At 40.3% G+C, this 26,495-nt stretch overlaps 1 non-coding gene across 1 annotated transcript; it reads left to right on the top strand.

The window, feature by feature from the left end:
• Nucleotides 1-2,104: 2,104 nt before the first annotated feature.
• Nucleotides 2,105-2,177, top strand: TRNAI-UAU. Its single transcript has one exon. It is a non-coding gene; the product is annotated as a tRNA-Ile (tRNA).
• Nucleotides 2,178-26,495: the final 24,318 nt, after the last annotated feature.

Here is a 26,495-nt window from a genome sequence, read left to right as displayed (position 1 = left end):
ACTCTGTCTACTTCTGCTTTATTGACTATGCCAAAGCCTTTGACTATATGGATCACAGCAAACTGTGGAAAATTCTTAAAGAGATGGGAATACCAGACCACTTGACTTGCCTCCTGAGAAATCTGCATGTAGGACAAGAAGCAACAGTTAGAACTGGACATGGAACAACAGACTGATTCCAAATTGGAAAGGGACTATGTATATTGTCACCCTGCTTATTTAACTTATATGCAGAATACATCATAAGAAATACTGGGCTGGATGAAGAACATGCTGTGATCAATTTTGTTAGGAGAAATATCAATAACCTCAGATATGCAAATGACACCACCCTTATGGCAGAAAGCAAAGAGGAACTAAAGCCTCTTGATGAAAGTGAAAAAGGAGAGTGAAGAAGTTGGCTTAAAACTTAACATTCAGAAAACGAAGATCATGGCATCTTGTTCCATTGCTTTGTGGCAAATAGATGGGGAAACAGTGAGAGACTTTATTTTTTAGGGCTCCAAAATCACTGCAGACGATGACTGCAGCCATGAAATTAAAAGACGCTTACTCCTTGGAAGAAAAGTTATGACCAACCTAGACAGAGCATATTTAAAAGCAGAGGCATTACTTTGCTAACAAATTTCCATCTAGACAAAGCTTTGGTTTTTCCAGTAGTCATGTATGGATGTGAGAGCTGGATTATTAAGAAAGCTGAGCATCGAAGAATTGATGCTTTTGAACTGTGGTGTTAAGAAGACTCTTGAGAGTCCCTTGGCCTGCAAGGAGATTCAACCAGTCCATCCTAAAGAAAATCAGTCCTGAATATTCATTGGAAGGACTGATGCTGAAGCTGAAGCTCCAGTACTTTGGCCACCTGATGTGAAGAACTAACTCATTGGAAAAGATCCTGATGCTGGGAAAGATTGAGGGCAGGAGGAGAAGGGGACAACAGAGGATGAGATGGTTGGATGGCATCACCAACTCAATGTACATGAGCTTGAATAAGCTCTGGGAGTTGGTGATGGACAAGGAAACCTGGCATGCTGCAGTCCATGGGGTCACAAAGAGTCAGACACAACTGAGCAACTAAACTGAACTGAACTGTAAGAAATAATGGGGAGGGGCCCAAGTGAACTGTTGGGGGTGATAAAAAGAAGTGTTCTGTATCTTCACTGCAGTGACAGTTCCATAAGTGCATACATTTGTCAAAATCCACTGAATATTAGAAGGGGTACATTTTATTAAATCTGAATTAGGCTTCATAAAAATAACCGTCCCTCCAAAGAACAAAACAAAGATATACACAATATTAAACCAAGATATATCTCTGACTTAATTTTGAGAATCATACATGAAATCTTTAATATCTCCCCAAATTCTCCATATTTATTATTTTTATTTCTCTTTTCTGCCATGCTCCATTACTGACCTCTACTGAGCATTAAGTAGATTTTACAAAAAAATTTAGAAGTCTTTTCTTAATAGATTTCCTTCCTACTAATTAGCCATTCCCTTTCCTGGTGATCTTCTCTACCCAGGGATCAAACCCAGGTCTCCTGCATTGCAGGCAGATTCTTTACTTGTCTGAGTAATCAGGGAAGCCCCTACTCATTACTATTTCTTCACAAATATATGTGCTTATTAAAACTATTTTATCTAACTAATATGGTTCTATTAGAATCTCTAGTAGAGCAACTTGCAAGGTCAGGGTAACCATGTGTCCACTGGAAGTACCTAGTGGATTTCAAACTTATTTGCCTTGGGGTGGAGTCTATCCAAATCATTCTCATCTCTTCCCAAAGAGCTTTACTTTTTTATTATATTTTTAAAATATATTTCCTGTCTTCAAAAACACTAGATCTGTATTAGTTTCCAAGTATGGTTTTAGCAAGTTACCACAAAGTCAATGGGTCAACACAAGACAAATTTATAACTTTACAGTCCTGGAGGTCAGAGGTCAGAAAGGAATTTTGCTGTGTTAAAGTCCACATGTTAGCAGGGCCATATTTATTCATGGCAGCTCTAGGGCAGAATCTGGATTTTTGCCTTCTCTGGTTTCTAGAGTCCCCCTGGCTTGTGGCCCCTTCTTGCATATTCAAAGAGTATTACTCTAAGGAATTCCCTGATGGTCCAGTGTTTAGGACTCTGCACTTATACTGCTGAGGGCCTGGGTTCAATCCCTAGTTGGGGAAGTAAGACCCTGCAAGTCACACAGTGTAGCAAAAAAAAAAAAAAAGTCATCAGTCCAACCTTCACTTCCATCATAACATGTCCTTCTCCTGCTCCAATCTCTGTGATTACTCTGGTACCCTCCAAATGACGCAGGATATTCATCCTATCTCGACATCCTTTACTTACTCACATCTGCAAAGTGCCTTCCTTTGTATAAGGTATCATACTCGTAGGTTTGGAGGGTTAGGGCATGAACAACTTTGGGAGACGATTTCACTTCCCACAGTATCCAGAAGCAATTGGTTATAAATTGCCCTCTTAAAAACCAAAAGAACTCAAAAACAAACAGCCCAACCTAGTCTGCAGTGGAGGAACTCAGGCATGAACTTTGGCTCTGGTCCTGTTAGTGGAAGACCAGCTGGCCTTATTATAACCACTTCCTTACTTGCTCAGGTGTGTGAAGAGCATGTACGGTAAAAAAAATTTCTATTTTCTCAAAATTAGATTTTAAAAATAGACTTAGTTCAAATAGTGTTTTTTTTTTTTAACCAAAGCCTGAAGAATCTCCCATAATTTTTTAACTTGATGCCAAGATCAACAAGGCATCTCTTTGTAGCAATCACTGCTATCCTTTCATATTTTGTAAGGCTTTCTACTGGAATGTTAGTATACCTTTCCTCTCTGATGATCAAATGAATAAAAGCTGTTTTGTAGCAAAAAAGAAAAAAAAAAATTTAATAGTGGGTCAAAAGTTTGACTAGACATGTCTCCATGTAAGATATGCAACTGACCAACAAGCTTATGAAAAGATGCTCATCATCATTCAGTTCAGTTCTGTTCAGTCGCTCAGTCGTGTCCTACTCTTTTCAACCCATGGACTGCAGCACGCCAGGCTTCCCTGTCCATCACCAACTCCAAGAGCTTGCTCACACTCATATCCATCGAGTTGGTGATGACATCCAACCATCTCATCCTCTATCACCCCCTTCTCCTCCCGCCTTCAATCTTTCCCAGCCTCAGTGTCTTTTCCAATGAGTCAGTTCTTTGCATCAGGTGGCCAAAGTATTGGAGCTTCAGCTTCAGCATCAGTCCTTCCAGTGAATGTTCATGACTGATTTCATCATCATTAGCTATAGGGAAACACAAATCAAATCCACAACAAGACCATTTCACACCTACTACCAGGACTTCTGTTTTCCCATTTTTTGGCCAGGGCTTGTGGCATATGGAATCTAAGTTCCCCAACCAGGAATCAAAGCCACATTCCCTGCATTGGCAGGGAGGAGTCCTAACCACTGGACTATCAGAGAAGTCAATGGGAATATCAATGGTTGTTTGAAGAAATGGAAAATAATAAGTATCACCAATAATGTGGAGAAATTGTAACCCTCATGCTTTGCTGAAGGGAATGTAAAATGATGCAGCCTCTGTGAAAAGCAGATTGATGATTCTTCAACAAGTTAAATACAGAATTACCCAATGACTTAGCAATTCTACTCCTACATATAAAGCCAGGAAAACTGAAAATAGTTGTTCAAACAAAACTTGCATATTATTCACAGCAGCACTATTCACAATAGCCAGAAGATTGAAGAAATCAAAATGTTCATTAATGGATGAATGGATAAAAAAATATATCCTTAAAATAGAATACTGTTGAGTCGTAAAATGGAGTGAAATATTGATACATGTTACAAGGTGAATGGATGAAACTTGAAAACATGCTAAGTGAAAGAAGCTGGACACAAAATGCCACATATGACTGCACATAATTACATGTCTTCAAAATACTCAGAATAAGCAAATCCAAGAAAATAGAAAGAAGCTCAGGGGTTGTCAGGGGCCTGAGGGAGTCAGGATGGAGAGTGACTAATAAATGGGTAAGTGATTTCTGTTTGAGGTGACAAAAAACTCTGAAGCTGGACAGTGGTGATGGTTGTACAACACTGAGAAGGTACTTGATGCCACTGAACTATACATGTTAAAATGATAAATTTTAGCGTGTGCTAAGTCACTTCAGTCTTGTCAGACTCTTTGCAACCCTATAGACTGTAGTTCACTGGGCTCCTCTGTCCATGGGATTCTCCAGGCAAGAATATTGCAGTGGGTTGCCATGCCCTCCTCCAGGGGATCTTCCAGACCCAGGAATCAAACCCACGTCTATTACATCTAACCAGGAGTGGTAGAAGGGTTCTTTACCACTAATGCCACCTGGGAAGCCCTCCAATGCAGGGGACACAGGTTCAATCCCTAGTCGGGCAACGAAGCCCACGTACCACAGACTTGAGAGAAGCCCATGTGCAACAACTAGAGAAAGTCCACACGCCGCATCTAAGCCAAATTACAGCCAAATTAATTAATTAATTAAAAGAATAAGATAAAGGAGTCCCTAAATGTCTAAATGTTTCAAAGGTCCTGTGTCCTTGGAAAAAAAAAGAGAGATGGTATAAGAGACAGGAAGTTGCAGAGACCCCGCTATGGAGGGGGAAGACTAGGACAGGAAGTGTTAGTCCCTCAGTCATGTCTGACTCTTTTGTGATCCTATGGACTGTAGCCCAGCAGGCTCCTCTGTCCATGGGATTTCCCAGGCAAGAATACTGGAAATGGTTGCCATTTCCTTCTCCAGGGTATCTTCCACACCCAGGGATTGAATCTGTATCTCCTGCAATTGCAGGTGGACTCTTTACCATCTGAGCCACCAGGAAAGGACAGGAAGGAATTAGTAAAAAAGTAAAGCTGTGTGTGTGTGTGTGTGTGTTTGGCTTCAATAGCCACACCAGGGATGGTTTGAGGAGGAAGAGCTGACCCAAGGGGGAAGCAGCACCTGGGCTGAGACTGCCGTGGTTGAAAGAGAAAGGACATCACAGCCCCTTTCAGGAGGGAAGGCGGATGAATCTGGCCATGCTGTCACCATAATCTGTGTTCCCCAGGTATGATCAAAAAGACCACTGTACGCACTGGAGGGAGTTTAGCTAGTCCTGAAAGAATGTCTTTTTCACTGTAATGACTGTATAGATTTCTTGCATTTGCATTTCCTTGTGTTCTAAATATATACATAGTGTCAAACACTCAGTATCACAACTTTGTTGCGACAAGGAGGAGGACAGAATAAGCTACATTGTTACCACCAGACTCACACTGCATGGACCATAGGCATGCCCTGGAGCTACTACATGGATCTGTGTGAGCTGGTGAAGACTTTAGGTGAATGTTGGAGATTAGAGAAATACTGTTTATGATGGTTCTGCAAGAAATTGGCCTTGGCTTTTCTCAAACTTTGCAGGACCTTGTGATACAAATTCTTACAACATTACAAAACCTAACTTTGGGGGCAAGGAACTTGTCTGCTGGTACATCTAGCGAGGAGAGCATGCATGCGTGCTCAATCATGTCCGACTCTTTGAGATTCCGTGGACTGTAGCCCACCAGGCTCTTCTGTCTATGGAATTTCCGAGGCAAGAGGACTGGAGTGGGTTGCCATTTCCTCCTCCAGAATCTTCCTGACTTAGGGATCGAACTGGCATCTCCTGTATCTCCTACATTGGCAAGTGGATTCTTTACCACTGTACCACCTGGGAAGCCTCCAGATAGAAGAGCAGTTTCTTCAAAAAATGTGAAGGGAGAAAGGTTAACATTTCATGCCCAGACAAGCACAGGCTAGAGCTCCCCAGATGCAAGAGGAAAGAAGAGTCCATAGGATTATGTAGTAGAAGTATCAGGCTTCTGTATATTATGAATACCTAGCGTGGCACAGGTCTAATACAAAACTTTCTTTAATCATAGATTGTATCCTTTTAGGCCCGGGCTTTCCTTTTACGACAAGAAAAAAAGAGTTTGCTTTTGATAGAGTAAGTTTATCCTTCTAAAGGAAGAATAATACCATATGTAAAGTAGATAACCAGTGCAAGTTCAATGCATGAAGCAGGGCACTCAGAGTCCATGCTCTGGGACAACCCAGAGGGATAGGGTGGGGAGGGAAGTGTGGTTCAGGCTGGCGGGGACACATGTACATCCATGGCTGATTCATGTCAATGTATGGCAAAAACCACCACAATATTGTAAAGCAATTATCCTTCAATTAAAATAAATTAATTAATTTAAAAAATAAAGGAAGAATAATATCTTTATCATTTTCTTCCCTAAAGTATGTGTTTCAGAAAAAATTTTAAAAGAGTAATATTTTCTATTATTATTTTCCCACACTGAGTTTCAGCAATTTTCAAAGTATTTCCTGTTTTTAGTCTTGTAATCCACTTACACCCTCCTCAGGGAAAAAGATGATCAAGAGATATTTCTTGGCAAATGCTCTGAATTTATTCCAGGTTTGTTTTGTAAAAAAAAAAAAAAAAAAGGCATTCTGGAACATATTCGTTGGTAGAAATGAAGCAGAGATGGTAGAAACAAGCTTTTTTAACGAGACCCAATTCCACAAGTAGACCATATTGAAATGCTACTAAGACAGGAAATCAAAACAGAACTGAGTGTTAAGAATTATTAAGAACACTGTGTGTGTACGTGTGTGTGTGTAGAAAAAGAGAGCTATCCTTACTCAATTTTTTTTAATGTACATTTTCTTTTGGAACTGGAAAGCAGTATTGATTTGTTCGATCCCTGGGTTGGGAATATTCCCTAGAGGAGGGCATGACAACCCACTCCAGTATTCTTGCCTGGAGAATCCCATGGACAGAGGAGCCTGGTGGTCTATAGTCCATAGGGTCACGAAGAGTCAGACACAACCGAATCGACTGAGCACCCACACACATTTTTATTTACCCCGGAATTGTTTTCCCCAAGGAGCAGGAAACAATGCAATAGAAGATTTGTTGATATTAATCACTCTTGAATTAATAAACTACTTATAAACTCATGTAGCTATGGATACAAGTGTGATAAATACTTATTTTTATTTATTTGTGTATTTGTCTGTGCCAGGTCTTAGTTGCAGCATGAGCGATCTTTAGTTGCAGCTTGTGGACTCTTAGTTGTGGCATGTGGGATCTAGTTCCCCAACCAGGGATAGAATCTGGGCCCACTGCATTGGGAGCACCGAGTCTTAGCCACTGGACCACCAGGGAAGTCCCAAGTGTGGTTTATTAAACATAAAGATATCCTAACAGTGTCCCCAACTTCAAATCCAAATGCTGGTGAAAACTAAAAGCAACAGCTATCCGTAATGTTTAGTCTAACTTCAGAATTCATTCAAGAATTGGGCGCAAGCATAAATGAAAGTCATGAAACGTGATTGGACATCATTGCCAGTACAAGGCATGTAAAGGAGACATCAGACCACAGGGTTAAACATTGTTGCTTCTAAAATGGGATCATAAATGAAGGGGGCTAGGAGGTGAGAAGACAAAGATCACTGGGCCAAAGGGCCATTGAGAAGGCTTCATGGAGTGGCAGTTGATGCTGACCCTGAGAAGTAAATATTTAGAGATAAGTAGGAATGAAAGAGGGCTTCCCTGGTGGCTCAGACTGCAAAGAATCTGCCTGCAATGTCGGAGATCTGGGTGGGATCCATGGGTTGGGTAGATCCCCTAGAGGAGGGCATGGCAACCCACTCCAGTATTCTCACCTGGAGAATCCCTGTGGACAAAGGAGCTTGGTGAGCTACAATTCACGGGGTCACAAAGAGTTGGATATGACTGAGCAACTAAGTACAGCTCAGGAATGAGAGAAAGAAATTCTAGACAGAGGAAGCAGAATATACAAAGGGACAAAGAGAGAAAAACATGGAATGTGCAGCCTTTGGGAAAAAGGTACCAGTTTGGAAAAAGCCAGTGTTATGTGAAGGAAATTACTCATAGCAGGTAAAATATGGCTGAAACTGTTTCATTTTATATATAGTATGTCATTTAATCCTCACCACAATCGTCTGAAGTGGTTACTATTTTATCATGATACTGAAATGAGGAAATTAGAGCACAGGGGATTAAAGATTTTGTTTGACCATCTGTTTGTAGTTAAACATGTATGCAGAGTGAGTGTAGACCCTACTAACTTACAGTATTGGAGTTGTTCAGTGATTAGTCAGCAATTTAAGTACTTGCAGTGAGATGTTTTTTGATCAATTCATTCCTTATTTTCACTTAAAATGTTTATTATTAATGAAGGCGTTGCACAGCTTGATTTAAAAAAAATAATAAATTTGAGGTTCTCCAGGTGGGAGGGTATAAAGCTGACATTCAAACACAGGAAGTACAATTCAGCACCTATATGCTTGGTAGCAGCATCATATTTTACCTCAAGCTGAACTCGGCACCTTCTGCCTTAAGGTGTGCTTCTCCTTCTTCGATCTCAGTTTTTTAAGCTGCATCCATCCACCCAGGCTCTTTCCTGGTGACATAGTGGTAAAGAACCTGCCTGCCAATGCAGGAGAGTTGGGTTCCATCCCTGGGTCAGAAAGATCCCCTGGAGAAAGAAATGGAAACCCACTTCAGTATTCTTGCCCGGAGAATCCCATGGACAGAGGAGCCTGGCGGACTATAGTCCGTGGGGTTGCAAAGAATTGAACATGACTGAGTGACTCAACAACAACAATCCAAAGAGGGGTTGACACCAGAAATTAGGCACCATCTTGGCTCCTTCCTCCCATTATTTCCACATCCCATCAATGGCTTAATCTGGGCTTGTCCAGCTCTGCACAGCTCTCAAGACCTTGCACTTCTCTCCATCACTGCACTCTCCTATAGTCCAGGTCACTCATCACAGCTTACCTTATAGATAGCCTCCAGCCTCCAGTCTTGCTTCCCTCTGAGCAGTGGTTCTCAAATGTGGAGCTTAAACATCTCCTGGGAGCTTGTCAAAAATGTAGATTCTTAGGCTCTTCCCAGATCTACTTGGAGGTGTGATTCAGCAAAGGGTGTTCTAACAAGCTCTCCAAAAGATGCTAGTACACACTAAACCTTGAGGACCACTCTCTCAAGTCATCTTTCTACACTGCAACCTGTGCACACCTTCCAACTGCAAATTAGATCAAGCTCTTTTCATTTTTTTTAATTTTTTATTTAAATTTATTTATTTTAATTGGAGGCTAATTACTTTACAATATTGTATTGGTTTTGCCATACATCCACATGAATCTGCCACAGGTATACACGTGTTCCCCATCCTGAACCCCGCTCCCACCTCCCTCCCCGTACCATCCCTCTGGGTCATCCCAGTGCACCAGCTCCAAGCATCCTGTATCCTGCATCAAACCTGGACTGGCGATTCATTTCTTATATGATATTATACATGTTTCAGTGCCATTCTCCCTCTCCCTCCCTCCCACCCTTTCCCTCTCCCACAGGGTCCAAAAGACTGTTCTATACATCTGTGTCTCTTTTGCTGTCTCGCATACAGGGTTATCATTACTATCTTTCTAAATTCCATATATATGCATAGTTTACTGTATTGGTGTTTTTCTTTCTGGCTTACTTCACTCTGTATAATAGGCTCCAATTTCATCCACCTCATTAGAACTGATTCAAATGTATTCTTTTTAATGGCTGAGTAATACTCCATTGTGTATATGTACCACTGCTTTCTTATCCATTCATCTGATGATGGACATCTAGGTTGCTTCCATGTCCTGGCTATTATAAACAGTGCTGCAATGAACATTGGGCTACACGTGTCTCTTTCAATTCTGGTTTCCTCAGTGTGTATGCCCAGCAGTGGGATTGCTGGGTCAAAAGGCAGTTCTATGTTCAGTTTTTTAAGGAATCTCCACACAGTTCTCCATAGTGGCTATACTAGTTTGCATTCCCACCAACAGTGTAAGAGGGTCCCCTTTTCTCCACACCCTCTCCAGCATTTATTGCTTGTAGAGTTTTGGATTGCAGCCATTCTGACTGGCGTGAGATGGTACCTCATTGTGAATTTGACTTGCAATTTTCTGATAATGAGTGATGTTGAGCATCTTTTCATGTGTTTGTTAGCCATCTGTATGTCTTCTTTGGAGAAATGTCTATTTAGTTCTTTGGCCCAATTTTTTTTTTTTTTTTTTTTGACCTGGGGAAATGAAATCCAACAATTTTTATTTTAATGAGCTGTATTTTCTAAATTTTGTGTATACAGGGTTATCGTTACCATCTTTCTAAATTCCATATATACGCGTTAGTATACTGTATTGGTGTTTTTCCTTCTGGCTTATTTCACTCTGTCATTTATTTTTCTGGAATTGAGCTGCAGGATTTGCTTGTATATTTTTGAGATTAGTTGTTTGTCAGTTGCTTCATTTGCTATTATTTTCTCCCATTCTGAAGGCTGTCTTTTCACCTTGCTTATAGTTTCCTTTGTTGTGCAGAAGCTTTTAATTTTAATTAGGTCCCATTTGTTTATTTTTGCTTTTATTTCCAATATTCTGGGCGGTGGGTCATAGAGGATCCTGCTGTGGTTTATGTCGGAGAGTGTTTTGCCTATGTTTTCCTCTAGGAGTTCTATAGTTTCTGGCCTTATGTTTAGATCTTTAATCCATTTTGAGTTTATTTTTGTGTATGGTGTGAGAAAGTGTTCTAGTTTCATTCTTTTACAAGTGGTTGACCAGTCTTCCCAGCACCACTTGTTGAAGAGATTGTCTTTTCTCCATTGTATATTCTTGCCTCCTTTGTCAAAGATAAGGTGTCCATAGGTGTGTGGATTTATCTCTGGGCTTTCTATTTTGTTCCATTGATCTATATTTCTGTCTTTGTGCCAGTACCATACTGTCTTGATGACTGTGGCTTTGTAGTAGAGCCTGAAGCCAGGCAGCTTGATTCCTCCAGTTCCATTCTTCTTTCTCAAGATTGCTTTGGCTATTTGAGGTTTTTTGTATTTCCATACAAATTGTGAAATTATTTGTTCTAGCTTTGTGAAAAATACCATTGGTAGCTTGATAGGGATTGCATTGAATCTATACATTGCTTTGGGTAGTATACTCATTTTCACTACACTGATTCTTGCAATCCATGAACATGGTATATTTCTCCATCTATTAGTGTCCTCTTTGATTTCTTTCACCAGTGTTTTATAGTTTTCTATATATAGGTCTTTAGTTTCTTTAGGTAGATATATTCCTAAGCATTTTATTCTTTTCGTTGCAATGGTGAATGGAATTGTTTCCTTAATTTCTCTTTCTATTCTCTCATTATTAGTGTATAGGAATGCAAGGGGTTTCTGTGTGTTGATTTTACATCCTGAAACTTTACTATATTCATTGATTAGTTCTAGTAATTTTCTGGTGGAGTCTTTAGGGTTTTCTATGTAGAGGATCATGTCATCTGCAAAAAGTGAGAGTTTTACTTCTTCTTTTCCAATTTGGATTCCTTTTATTTCTTTTTCTGCTGTGATTGCTGTGGCCAAAACTTCCAAAACTATGTTGAATAGTAGTGGTGAAAGTGGGCACCCTTGTCTTGTTCCTGACTTTAGGGGAAATGCTTTCAATTTTTCAGCATTGAGGATAATGTTTGCTGTGGGTTTGTCATATATAGCTTTTATTATTTTGAGGTATGTTCCTTCTATTCCTGCTTTCTGGAGAGTTTTTTTTTTTTTTTTTTATCATAAATGGATGTTGAATTTTGTCAAAGGCTTTCTCTGCATCTATTGAGATAATCATATGGCTTTTATTTTTCAATTTGTTAATGTGGTGTATTACATTGATTGATTTGTGGATATTGAAGCTCTTTCTTGTGCTGATTAATTTTTAAACATTTCAACTTCAGTGTTGTTTCTTCACCCTACTCAGTAAGAGATCCTTGTGCATTCACTTTCCACCCCCACACTTCCCTATCAGAGGACTGATCACATTTGACGGGATTGCTTATCTATCTGTCTTTTAGCTGCACGCTCTAGAAAAGCAGGTGTGGAGTTTGTCCCGCACATCACATATCCCTAGCACCTCATCACTCATGAAGGATAAGGAGAAAGAAAAGAATGGATGACATGACAGCTAGGGTTGTATCTTAGAAAATGTGAATGTCAGATTAGAAAGTTAGAAGTTCAGTAGAATGGGGAGTCATTGGACAGTATCTGTGCTGGCAGCCAGGAGGGGAGTAGTGGTCAAAAAGCTCAAACCACCAGCAGAGGATGACTCGTGAGCTGTGGTATGGAGGTCAGATTGGGCAGAATGAGGGAGGCAGAGAACAGAGAATGCTCAAAATGGAAAGCAAGTGAAGACCTGAAATACAGAACGAGTTTGATGGAAAAAGGGACAGAATTGGTCCAGCATTACTTGACTTTGGATTATCTGACCAGAGCAACCCAGAGGTGATACAACCTGAAAGATACTGCTGATTCAAATCCAAGTGAATCAAAAGATGGTGATGCTATAAGCAAAATAATAATAATAAGTGTTGAGGTAAACTAAGTTCTGACAGAAGGATTTATAAGCTTAGATGTGTTGCATTCAAGGTAACCATTAGTTACCTAGATAGAAGGTTCAGTATAGGGATTTCCCTGGTGGTTCAATGGTTAACACTCCAGGCTCCCAATGCAGTGGGGCCGGGGTTCGATCCTTGGTCAGGGAACTGGATCCCACATGCCGCAACTAAGACCTGCATAGCCAAAAAAACAAAAAGTGGGCTTCTTGGACCTAACCTTAAAAAAAACTTTCAGTGTAAAGGTTCAGTGAGGGGAGGTGTCTCAGGAGAAAGAGTGGGCAAAAGAAGCAGGCTTGGAAGGCATCTGTGGAGAGTTCAGGGGTGAAGCCACAGGGAGTCTGGCGTTGGTTGATAGCTAGTGATAGAAGGAACGTGAAGGAAAGACCAGCTACTTTTTTAAGAATGAAGAGGGACAGACTTAAGAATCATAATTAGCACACATAAAAGTAAAAAAATAAAAATTGTAAACCCAGCAATTGAAACATTAAGAGTAAGCAATGTTTCTTAATTTCGTCCCATTCCACAAAGAAAATAACACCAAAATGCTTACCAGGCACCCCACCACCAGACTTTCCCTTTGCTTATTCATACAGAGTCAAAGGCTCCCCTAGGGGTCCACTCCCATCTCAGAAATCCACACCCTTCCAATTCATTCTCTAGGCACATTTAAAACATACTAGAGGGAAAATGGATTTCTGATCTCAGAAGCATACAAACCCACAATTATAATTGTATAGAGGGAAACATAAAACATTCATGCACTGAATTTACAGGGCTAAAGTACCTTATTAAAATGCAGCATTTTTAATCCATACACTCAAATATTCAAATGTCAGTTTTTAATGGAGGAATATAATTATAAGCATTATATTAATTAAGCTTTCACAGACTTCAGATTGTTGATTTGATATGCAATTTGGGTTACTTTACTTTCCTATAAATATTAAGAACAAAAAATAATTGTACTGAGGAGTCTATAAAAGCTTTTATGAACTTAGCCTGTCCAGTGGTAGGAGAGTTGTAAGTATCCAGTAAGGACACTTGGATCATTAGAGAAGACCCCACTCTAACAATTGGGAGAATTGCCTGATAAATCAGCTCTTTGAACCATATACAGAAAGGAGATAAAAAACTTTTTTGACTCATTCTGATTGAGTCTCTGAATCTTTGTAGTCACCATATTGTATCCACTGAAATGTGTGTGTGTATATGCTCAGTCGCTCAGTTGTGCCCAACTCTTTGCGACCCCATGGACTTTAGCCCTCCAGGCTCCTTTGTCCATGGAATTCTCCAGGCAAGAATCCTGAAGTGGGTTGCCATGACCTCCTCCAGGGGATCTTCCCGACCCAGAGATCAACCCTGTGTCTCTTATGTCTCCTGCATTGGCATGCAAGTTCTTTTCCACTAGTGCCACCTGGGGAGCCCCTTTGTAGGGCAGCTTCCCCAAAATCATTTTCAAAACTGTAAGGTCAGACACTTCACATTTTTTAAGCATCTGGCCAAGGATCTCATTTATTTTTCCACTTTACCATGAGCAGACTATCTCAGTTATGAAGATATTTAAAATACTAAAATTTTCCTTACAGAGAGCAAAAGGTGGGTTAAATTTCATATTTACCATATCTACTTTAGGAAGATAAGAATGTTCCTATGTTGATTATACTGAAACTAGCTTGGTGAAAACTTTCCTAAATAATCTGAGCTACTTTTATATAAATGCTATTTTAAAAGTATATGACCATTTACAAAGCACTCTTAAATATATTTTCTGAACAATCATGGGAGAAAATAGGAAATCCCATTTAACAGATTAGAAAATTGAGGCTCAGAAGAATTTAATAACATATTTAAAGTTACAGAACTTGAAGAAGAGCAACAGATATATGAATTTTGATACATCTGCTTCTTTCAGAGGAAAAAAATTAATTTTTGATTGTTAGTATTTAATTCATTAGCCAAGGCAAGCATCTTGCCATTAGCTCTCATCTTCCTATCTCTCACTAGATTATTATACAAAACACTAGCTCTGTAGAACTGGATTGAATTCTCACAGGAGAGATTCATGGATGTGGTTAAAAACTACACAAACCATCAACACTTCTGCTTCAGTCACCTACGCATATAAGTCTTTTCTGTGTGTTTTAGAATGCACAGTTGTCAAACTGCTCCATTCACTTTATTTGTCTGGAAATTAATATTTGTGTATCTTTCCATCGCTAATGCATCCCCGTGATCGTCTACACTGAAGCTGCCTTTAGAGGAGACAAACTATAAATGTAAGTCATAGTATTCAAAGGCAAGAAAAGGCCATAAGCCATCATTTGAGAACACACAATAAAAAGTAGCAGTTGATGATTCTTAGAAAGCTAACATTTTTCAAACCTGAGGAGTTTTTTTTTTTTTTAATGATCAAGAGTGTGGCAACAAGTTCAGAGTATTTGAATACTTTGAGTAAAAAGAGTCTGTGTTATCTGGGCAAAAAATGGTTTTGATTTTAGTTGCTAAATCGTGTCCCAATCTTTATGACCCCATAGACTGCAGCTCACCAGGCTCCTCCGTCCATGGGATTTTCCAGGCAAGAGTACTGGAGTGGGGTCCCATTGCAGTGAGTCATAATTCTTTTTTCTTTCCCTCTCCACTCACTTATGGTCACTTCCCTTTCCTCCTCCTTACTTCCCCACGCTTGTCAAAGTCAAACCAAACTTAGCTGAAATGGCTTTTTATTCTGAATCATCTGCGCTGGATCAATAGCATTCAAAGGAACAAAAATGTTTTCTTCCTCCTCAAAACCTCATTCTGCTTTTATTCCTATACTCATTGCTTTGCTAAGAAAACAATCTCATTTTAAGATTAAATTTACTTGCAGATATTCAAAACAGCCAAGTGTGATTAGTTCTCAAAACCAACACCAATTCGGCATTTCCAGGAATGAACGAAAGCAATATTACCAATTCTGTAGCAGCTAATGCATGCGTGCTCAGTCGTGTCCAACTCTTTGCGACCCCATGGACTGTAGCCCTCCAGGCTCCTCTGTCCGTGGATTCTCCAGGAAAGAATACTGGAGCAGGTTGCCATTCCCTCCTTCAGAGGATCTTCCTGAACCCACATCTCCTGAGTGTCCTATTTTGGCAGGTGGATTCTTCACCACTGCGCCTCCTGGGCAGCTAATAGTCTTTAACTTTAAAAAAAAGTAAAATAAAATACAGACATTATATACAATATAGAACTGTCAAAAGTTCAGGTTTGAACCCTGACCTGCCACCATTAGCTCTTTAACATTGAGCAAATCACTTAACCTCTCTGAGTGTCAGTTATCCTAGCTATAAAATGAGGATAATAATGGGTTTCCTTATAGCTATTGTGAAGATTAAATGAAATTAATTACCTTGAAATACTTACCTCAGAGGCTGGTCTTATGAAACACTAACCAATAATTTTAAGTCAAACGCTTTTTACTTTAAACTGTCACTTCCAAACACTTTGAACTTTGGAAAGTACCAAAGCTTTTCCAAAGATCAATTCCATAGCTGTGTGTATAAGTATACAACATAGTTAGTTTGTTCTAAACTATTTCACATGAAACAGTCTCTCTTGTTTGTGTATATGACTCAGTTAATCTGGAAGCTGGTGTGTCCATGAACTAGGACGAGGGTTTTGAGCCCTATTATCATGCATGACCAAAAAGAGATCAAAGCAGCCTTTATTTTCCTCTCTGAAATGTAATACAAACCGACGGACCATAAGCAGCCATTTCTGCCTTCTGTGCCAGTTCCAAGGAACACACCACGCCTCCTGGCCTTCCCCTGACCCCAGTTCTCAGATGGTCCCTCTAGGCAATGATGGAAATTTACTCCCCAGCTCACAATGCTTCGGTCTCTTCGATTTTCCTCCAAGATCTGCTAAGTGAGAAGTGTCAAACTTCCAGGTTCCTTTCAAAACGTTGAACACTACTTGTTTAAAAAAGAAAACAGAAAGCTACCTCAGATTCCTGCCTCTGAGAATCAGCTGTTAGGCCCACCACACAGTGTCGAATGGGGTACACCTCTCAGGGAAAGGGACAGCTGAAGATGACTCCAGATTTGGTTGGGGTGAGTGGACCCCTAAGACATATCTGATTTTTTTCAGTGTCAGGCGGCTTCTGAGCTCATCATGGCGAGGAGTTACTTTCAATTCAGTCTTGGATAAGCTTTTTGGAAATTACATTGTCTTGGGCAAATTGTATATGATAGGCAGTAGTGGGGAGAGGACCTGCTCTCATCTAATAATAATGTTTGTAAAAAATCCTTTGGGGACTTAACAAAAAGATTTCTTATTTTTTTCAAAATTCAGAATAGTAAAGACAGTGAGATCAAACGATGAATGTTCAGTATCTCCTGATTTGCTCTAAGAGTTGCCTCTTTGGTGTTAAATTCATGGATGAATCTAGCATTTCCACTGTAACTCTGAATTCAGTCTGGAGTTAAGCATCACTGATGTTTTGTGTGTGCAGAAGCTGAGCAACTTACCCGAAAATTTCTAAAAGCCAGTTATTCTTTTATTATTATTATTATTTGAAGAATAATTCGAGTAGGGTTGCCAGACTTAGCAAATAAAAACACAGAACTCCTGTATTCTGCAGTTCAAATTTAATCAAGTGTCCTATATTTTATATGTAAGCCTAAGTTAGAAAAAAAATTTTAAATGAAACAAAAAACTAAGAATCGTAATGATCACTTAAACCTAGGCTGGGCAGGGGCTGGTGTCAGATTCATTGACATTAAGAGATTTTTCAATAAGGCAGGCACAGAGGTACTGGATCCTAATTCTGCAGATAAAAGATACCCAAATAGAACCAAAGAAACTCATTTTAATACAGGCACCTATCTATAATGAACATGAAGTGCTTAAAATTTTACAAGAAAATACCAGTATTTTCTTGTAATAATACATAATAATAATTATGTATTAGAGACATAATAATATTAGGTATTAGAAAACCTGAAAAGTGTTATGAAACCAAGTTAACCAAGTCCAAATGGCTAAGAAACGTGAAATAAATAGGAAAATGCAAAAAAGTAACTGATATATTGTTATTTCCCTCAAGATGACACGGCAAGTGCCCAACTGGAAAAGTGATGGCATTTTACTCCATTTAAAATGGCTTTCAATGGGGTCATGGGGATCTAGACACAGCCTAAGAATGTGTTGAAGGTTATTTGAGAACAGGATCTTCCTGACATATTTTTAACATCCTTTACCTTCAACCTTTGTATCCAATATGCTTAGGCGTGTCTTCTGTAAAACAGCACCTGTCAATATTTGTTTTTAATTGGCATGTTTAGTTTATTTGCTTTATGTAATTACTGACACATATTTCTTTCTACTACCTGTATCTATTTCTGCAGTTTGTCCCTTACTTTTTTGGTGTTTCATCTTAATCAGCTTCCAAACAAGAATTTTAGGGTCATAGCAATCTGTAAAGATGACCAACAGCATCAAATCATTTGATCATCTTTTCTTTAGTGTATCTCTTGCAACACTGTCTCCTGGGTTTATTTTTAAATGCTCCATGCAAAATTCTTCTCAGTGAGGAGTTTTGCATGGCAAAAAAAGATCAAAGCCTTACATGCCTGAGAATATTTATTTCATGTCTTGAGATTTAAATTACAGTTGCTTCAATATAAAATTCATATGTTTTCTAAGATTTTTTTTCTTCAGTGCTTTTGAGACACTTCTCCACTCTCCATAAAAATCTGGTTTTTGTTCTTCTGTATCCGTCTCTCTCTATGTGTAGGTTTTAGAATTTCCTTTGTCTTGTAGTGACTATAAGATGTGGATGTGTTTTCTTATCTCTTCCCTTTGGTACTCTATATGTCTTTACAATCTAAGGCTTATTTGGTTTCTTTAAAAAATTAATTCTGCAAATTTTATTTTTTTATAATTTATAAATATAGGGACAAAATGAGAAATGAAAATGTATTTACTTGTATTTCTTCTTTAAATATTTCCTCCTCTCCATTTTTAATTTCTATCTCTTTCTGGGACAACATTTTAATGAGATATTCTTCTATCCTCCATAAGAATTTTTAAAAATAATTTTTATTTCTTTGCCCTTTCTTCCCTTTTGGGAGATTTTTCCAAGTCTCGTGTTCCAATTGACTAATTCATTCCTTGGCCATGTCCATTCCATTACTCTTCACACTAATGTATGCTTTATTAAAAGTACATTTAGGGAGATAGCTTGTTTCTCATTGTCCTTTTCTTATTGCTAATAAGTTTCCTGAGCTTATTTTTCATGCTTATGAGGCTATGTTTAAATTATTGGTCCATCCATTCTGGGAGTTCTGCCTCTTATAGAAACTGTAACAGTTTTTCTTTGAAATATTCCTCCATAGTCTTATTACATTGTTGGCTGAGCTCCTGTTGGCCTTGACCCTATAGGGCAGTGTGTCAGACAAGACCCCAGAGAACAGTGACCTCGGTGAGCTCAGAGGAGTGGAGGGGCCCTGGGTGGAGCACCCCAACCACTAACCCACATCCGTCAACCAGCCCTCCTGCCTCAAAACAGCCCCTCAGCTCAGCTTCTTCATTCTCACAGCCCCGCCCACTCCATCCACCCCACCCCAGCCATCCCACCCACTCTGCCCACTCCCAGCGGTGGGGCCTGGGAAGGAAGGTCTCTAAAAGATCCTTCTCCACCAGGTGGTTTGGAGGGACAGAGGCAGGGAAAGAGAGCACTGACCATAGTCAGTCCCTACTTGTTTTTCTCAATTCTTTTTTTAAAAAATTCATTTATTTATTCATTTATTTTTGGCTGTGCTGGGTCTTGGTTGCCTCTCCAAGTTTCTCTAGTTGCAGTGAACAGGAGCTTCTCACTGTGGTGGCTTCTCTCATGCAGTGTACGGGCTCTAGGGCATGCTTCCGTAGTTGCCAACTCCCTGATCCTAGAGCACAAGCTCAGTAGTTGTGGCGCGCGGGCTCAGTTGCCGCCCTGCAAATTAGAACTTTGTAGAAACTGGAAACTATTCACTCTAGTTACTTAATACATTCAAATGAATGTGTACACATACTTTTGTACACAAGCACAGTGTAACATCCTCCCCTGAGTTGTCTAGGGCCAGCAGAAGAAGGCAGGACAGATTGGGGAGAGAACACCCCCCACCCCCATCCCCACCCCCCAGTCATTCTCAGCCCAGGATTCAGCATGGGAGGGCAATGATACTCTTTCGTTATGAGATTATGAACTTCAAGGAGCTGTTTGAGGTGGAGTGCTGAGAACATGCATTTGAAAATAATGTTTGCCCAGCAACATTTTAGGCACCTGGCATTTTGTTGAGATTTACTGGGTGCACTTCCTTATTTTAGGAGGATATAGAAAAAAACAAAGCAGATTTTTTTCTTTTTAAGTGATTCAGGTGTTCAGAAGGCTTCCCAGGTGGCGCTAGTAGTAAAGAATCTGCTTGCCAAATGCAGGACATATAAGATACACAGGTTCGATCCCTGGGTTGGGAAGATCCCCCGGAGTAGGAAATGCCAAGCCACTGCAGTATTCTTGCCTGGAGAATCCCATGAACAGAGGAGCCTGGTGGATAACAGTCCATGGGAACCCAAAGAGTCGGAACATGACTTGAGCGCACACAGCAGTAGCAGCTGGTGTTCAGAAGGCATTTGGTTCCATGGATCTGCAGCTTTGGGGGTGTTTGGGCCACACTTCAGTTTACCAAGGACAGTGGGAGCCATGGCAACAGACGGAATTCTTGAGAGAAGACACCAGAGTAAGAGGAAGAGAAGATGGAGGCTAGAACAGTGGAGGGGCCCACCATCAAAAAGCAGATGGGGAGGTACATGCTACATGCTAAGTCACTCAGTCGTGCCCAACTCTTTGTGGTCCCATGGACTCTAGCCTGCCAGGCTCCTCTGTCCATGGGTTTCTGGACAAGGCAAGAATACTGAGTGGGTTGCCATTTCCTTCTCTGGGGGATCTTCCCGACCCAGAGATCGAACCCACATAATTGGAGAGCAGCAAGAGGGAACAGGAAACCATGAGCCAGGGGCTTTGTGGAGCCAGGGAAATGAAGGGGTTTACAAAGAACAGCCACAAGCATCTAATACCCTGGTCAGGTCAAGTACAACCAGGGATGAAGTGTCCTTGATTTTTATGAACAAGGAGGTTATGGAATTCAAAATGTTAGAAGCAGAAAGCAAATTTCTGCCGGGAGCCGGTGAGGCATTCCACTCGTGACAAAGGTCATGAGGAAGGAGGCTCGGCATACACAAAGGCGGGATCAAGCCTCAGGAGTCCCCCCGGATATTCTCGAGCATCTACCCCCAAAAAACCAGAGTCTGCCTACTTTACTGCTTTGTGCTCTCACCTCTGACTTTACTGGGGGCTGTCCCCCACCATCATCTCACTCTCTCTGTCAAAGAGTTAACTTACAGCTCCAATTAATAAAGTTCTTGGGCAACTAGGAGTGTTTAAATCCAAACCCCTCAGATGGCTCTCTAACTCGCCTGACAAGTTTACCCGGACTCCTACAGCTATGCATACGATTGTTTACTGTCTCCCAGAGACTAAAAGTTTAGAGCCTCTCAGAGAGTTAGAAACTGTCAGAATAAAACTAGTAAAAGATTTCATTGATGAGCCAATGCTTGTTGCCAAGTTTTCACATCCCCTGAATTGTATCCTTGAATGTGTATTAATTAATATAGTTGGTATGTAGAAAAAATAAGTAGTGGCCTTGGTGTTAGTAACTTTAGACCCTTAAGGTAATAAATTCTTTCCTTTGTTGTAAACCCATTACACATCCGCCCTATAGGAATACAATTTTATCTTCAGAAGATGGCGCCAAACCTTAAGATAATTACTCTTAGAGAAAATAAGTCTTACGGTTGATAAGTCTTTGTCAAGAGTCATAAAATGTTAATAAGCCTTCTGGCCAGAAAATGATGTAGATCACCTAAACCATTTGTATACGATAAATTTGCAGGAAAGAAACCCTGGTTTTTGATAAGGATCAAAAACTGCTGACTTTGCATCCCCTATTATCCTCTATGTGTAACTTAGGGTATAAAAACCCCTGTTGAAAATAAAGCTACGGGCCTTGCTCACCAACGCTTGGTCTCCCCATGTCATTCTTCCCCTTAACTTCCAGCCGAGTCTCCATCTGGAGCGCGGATATCCTCTGCGACCATTTATTTGCCTGGGCTTCTAAGACCCACTCAAGAAGGTGTCCAAGGTGGGGCACCTTCCGCTATTCGAGAGGGCGCCTGCGGCCTCTGTGGTCAGAGCTAACCTGGTGTCACGGGTTATATTGATTTTCCGCGTAAACCAAGCTACTCAGCTTCTTTTCTCCACTGAATTTTCCTACTGAGCTATCCTCATTCTATTACTCTTTATATCTTTGATAAATAAATAAATAAATAATCGCCGAAGCCGTCTCTCCTTTGAATACCCTGGATCAGCCGGGGCTGGACCCCGGCAAATTTCAACTAGGGGTAACCTGACAGTAAAGGAGACAGCAAGTATGAACAACCGTTCCAAGATATTTGGCTGTAAAGTGGAGGAGATAGAAAGGAAATGAAGGGGTTTTGTACATTAAAGAACTGAGATTGTTCAAATGACTCAGGCAGCAGATCTCAAACATAGCCACCTGGGAAGCTTTAAAACAGACCTGTGAACAGGACATGCTCACAGATATGGTGGCTCAGGTGTTAGTACATTTTTGAAAGCTCCCTTAGGCAAGTCTAATGCAGCCTGATTTGGAGTTCCTGGTCTGAGGGAAGGACCCAGGTGAGAAGGAAAGAGAGAAAATATGAGAGAAAAAAGATAGAATCCCCTGTCGGTCCAGTGGTTAGAACTTGGTGCTTTAACTTTGAGGGCCCAGGTTTAATCCCTGGTTACCTACTCAGTGGGAGAAGGCAATGGCACCCCACTCCAGTACTGTTGCCCGGAAAATCCCATGAATGGAGGAGCCTGGTAGGCTGCAGTCCATGGGGTCACTAAGAGTCAGACACGAGTAAGCAACTTCACTTTCACTTTCCACTTTCATGCAATGGAGAAGGAAATGGCAACCCACTCCAGTGTTCTTGCCTGGAGAATGCCGTGGACGGAGAAGCCTGGTGGGCTGCAGTCCCTGGGGTCGCACAGAGTTGGACACGACTGAAGTGATTTAGGTAGTACCTACTCGGTGGGTAAAGAATGGGCCTGCAAAGAAGGAGACACAAGAGACACAGGTTCTTTCCCTGGTATGGGAAGATTCCTTAGAGAAGGAAATGGCAACCCACTCCAGTATTCTTGCCTGGAGAATTCCATAGACAGAAGGATCCTGGCAGGCTATAGTCCACAGGGTCGCAAAGAGTTGGACACAACTGTAGAGACTGAGCACAGCACAGTACACCCTTATATAATATATAAATATACTTATGTACTATAACTATAGCTTGCTTGTACAACATACATTTGAAAACATAAAAGGGAGGAAAAAAGGGGGAAAATGTATGTACAGTTTAAAAGGACTAAATGAAAATAAATAAAAATGTTAACAGTGAGATGGTGGTTCATTTTTTCCTTTTATTTTATCAAAAAGTCAAATATTTCTGTAATTATAAAAGGCAGTGAAAGTAAAAGTGAAAGTGAAGTTGCTCAGTCGTGTCCGACTCTTTGCGACCCCGTGGACTGTAGCCCACCAGGCTGTTCCGTCCATGGGATTGTCCAGGCAAGAACACTGGAGTGGGTTGCCATTTCCTTCTCCAATTTAAAAGAAAATAGTTTCCTCTAAATGAACTTTGCGCCTTCAAGATGGATTAGTCTAGAAGGGAAGTAATATTCTGAACTACAGAACATATTGGCCATGTATCAGTACAAGGCACATAATGCAAACAGCAACTCCAATGAGTCACTTTCTTTCTGGCTTGTTTTAAACTGTGAGATAGCTATCAGGCCTAATTATGTGAATTTATAAATATTTACTCTCAAGACAAGTTCCTTATGTTGATAATGTTGACTCTGTAAATGCAAGTTGACATTGATATATTACAAGACTTCCTTTTTGAAAGGGTTAGGTATCATATTGAAAGAGCTTCATGCAAAAGAGCAATAAGAAAGCAAGCAAGAAGAGCTTCTCTGACTACCCAGGTTTAACTTACAACGTCTCCACACACACACATTTTCTGTCTCCCCTTCCACCTTATTTCCCTCTATAGCACTTGTTGACATAGTATCTGTACCACTGGAATGTGTGAAACCCGATACACACACATATACACAGGTATTCATGTGTCTTTGGTATAGATTAATTCAGAAATTCTGATTTACCTGGTCTGTGGTAGGATGTGGGTGTTGCTATTTTTTGAAGCTCCCAAAATGACTCTTACCAACAGCCAGGATTCCACATCATCAACTCAGTTAAGCCCAAATGGAATTTTGGGAGCCTTGCCCCTCGTTCCATGAATATTAAGACATTCTCTGGCTGTTGACATTCCTGCCACTGCTGGCCCCAGCCATCCTGAATACCTGATTGTTTAATTTCCTGACACGTCTGTTTTCAGCGTCTGCCTTTTTGTGTCCCTTTGGGGAAATTTAACTGTACTAGCCAAGTGAAATGGAGAAGGCAATGGCACCCCACTCCAGAACTCTTGTCTGGAAAATCCCATGGACAGAGGAGCCTGGTAGGCTGCAGTCCATGGGGTCGCTAAGAGTTGGACACAACTGAGCGGCTTCACTTTCCCTTTTTACTTTCATGCATTGGAGAAGGGAATGGCAACCCACTCCAGTGTTCTTGCCTGGAGAATCCCAGGGACGGCGGAGCCTGGTAGGCTGCTGTCTATGGGGTCACACAGAGTCAGACACGACTGAAGTGACTTAGCAGCAGCAGCAGCAGCCAAGTGAAAATGAAAAAAATAGGTGCCTATGGTCCTTTGAAAAATAATAAAGGTCAAATCACCTCTCTTAGGTACTTCAAAAAGGGAAAATTAAGGAAAATACCTTTGGTGGAAAAGTTACACCTGTAAGAATTTGTCAAGGGCTGCTTGAAAATATTGAATGGTGAGTCCAGGGGTGCAGTTGGCAAGAGCACCATAATGAGGCTGACCAGAAACCCAGGAGCTGCAGCTGGCCGAGTTCATGCAGGGCTGCTGTGGGATTGTTCCTCAGGGATTATGAAGCAGCAGGTAGCAGGGCTACAGGTGAAATAAACCCAGATGACATAAACTTTACACAAAAAATCACTTTCTCAACCAGCATCATTTTTTGTCAAGTTTTGTTTTTGAAATAATTATGGACTTAAAGGAAACTGCAGAGATAATAGAGAGGGCCCACATATCTTTTATTCGGTTGCCATGGGTGATTGCATCTTGTCTAACTTCAGTCTAATATCAAACCCAGTAAACCCACTGGTACAGTGTGGGCGTCCAGTTCTATGCTGTTTTTTTGTCACCTGTGTAGACTCATGTACCATCACTGCAACTGAGGTGTAGAAATACCCCATCGTTTTCATTTCTCTGGGATAAATGCCCAGGAGTATGATTGCTAGGTGTTCCTGATGGATTGACCTTTCTATCCTTATGGTCCTCTCTGTACCTGGTAATTCTCTTTGCTCTCAAGTAAGCTTTATTGATTTTTTTGGACTAATGTTTGCATGCTATATCTTTTTCTACTCTTTTACTTGTTATGGTTGAACTAAATGTATTATAGACAGGATATAATTCTCCCATCTTTTGAAACAAAGAAAAATTAATAGATTTATATTTTTAGAGGTTTTATTTTAATAGGAAAATCTTGCAGTGAGTAGAGAATTCCCATATACCCTCTCTCTTCGCATTCTCCCCCTCCCCTGCCCCAATTCTCCTATTATTAACATTTTGCTCTAGTTTGGAACACTTGTTACAATTGATAAACCAATACTGATACATTATTATTAACAAAATTTCATCCCTTACATGAAGGTTCTCTTATGTGTTATACATTCTATGGTTTTGACAAATGCATCATGTTATGTCCCTGCCATTCCAGTGTCATGAAAAATAGTTTCACTGCCTGAAAAATATCCTTTGCTCCACTTCTCATTCCTACCCCACCCCATGCTCATTGATCACTGATCATTTTATTGTCTCTATAGCTGTGTCTTTTTCAGGATGTCCTGTAGTTGGAATCATACAGTATGTAGCCTTTTCAGATTGGCTGTCTCTAATTAACAATATGCATTTACTATTCCTATGTGACTTTTTATGGCTTTGGTAGTTTGTTATTTTAAACATTGAAGAGTTACAATTCCATCATATGGATGTATCACAGTTTGTTTATTCATTCATGTTAAAGGACATCTTGGTTGCTTCCAAGTTTTGGTAATTATGAACAAAACTTCTATACATGTTTGTATGTAGTTTTTCATGTATACATATGTTTTCAACTCATTTAGGTTAATACCAAGGAAAATTACATCTAGTCCATCCTCCAGGAAGGAGAAATCTGCTGGTCAGCCCTATCTGAGAGGAGGAAGTCAATGTATTGCTAATCTGTAGCTACTGATTTTTTTTTTTTTTACCATGATCATAATTTCTTTCAAGCTACTAAAGTGGGCTTCCCTGGTAGCTCAGTTGGTAAAGAATCTGCCTGCAATGCGGGAGATTCGATCCCTGGGTTGGGAGGATCCCCTGGAGAAGGAAATGGCAACCCACTCCAGTATTCTTGCCTGGAGAATCTCACGGACGGAGGATCCTGGCAGGTTACAGTCCATAGGATGGCAAAGAGTCGGACATGACTGAGTGACTAACACTTAATTTCTTTTAATTATCATATGAATGCATCAACTGTGTTTTCTTTAGCCAAACAATGAAGATGGGGTTAGCCTGGAAAGACAGAGTATCTTTTTCATATTATCAGTCATCTAACATTAACTGAACTATTATAGGATCAAGAGTGATAAACTAAATTTAGTTTTAAAGCTAAAGATAATCTCTGTACAAGAGATTTAAAACAAGTAAGTAGATCCTATCACTCAACACACATTTCTCCATCACATT

Source organism: Bos indicus x Bos taurus, chromosome 14, assembly GCF_003369695.1.
Source record: "Bos indicus x Bos taurus breed Angus x Brahman F1 hybrid chromosome 14, Bos_hybrid_MaternalHap_v2.0, whole genome shotgun sequence".
In the NCBI taxonomy this organism is placed as follows: Eukaryota; Metazoa; Chordata; class Mammalia; order Artiodactyla; family Bovidae; genus Bos; species Bos indicus x Bos taurus.
The sequence above is the reverse complement of the archived record's forward strand: the minus strand, read 5'-3'. Positions and strand labels throughout refer to the sequence as shown.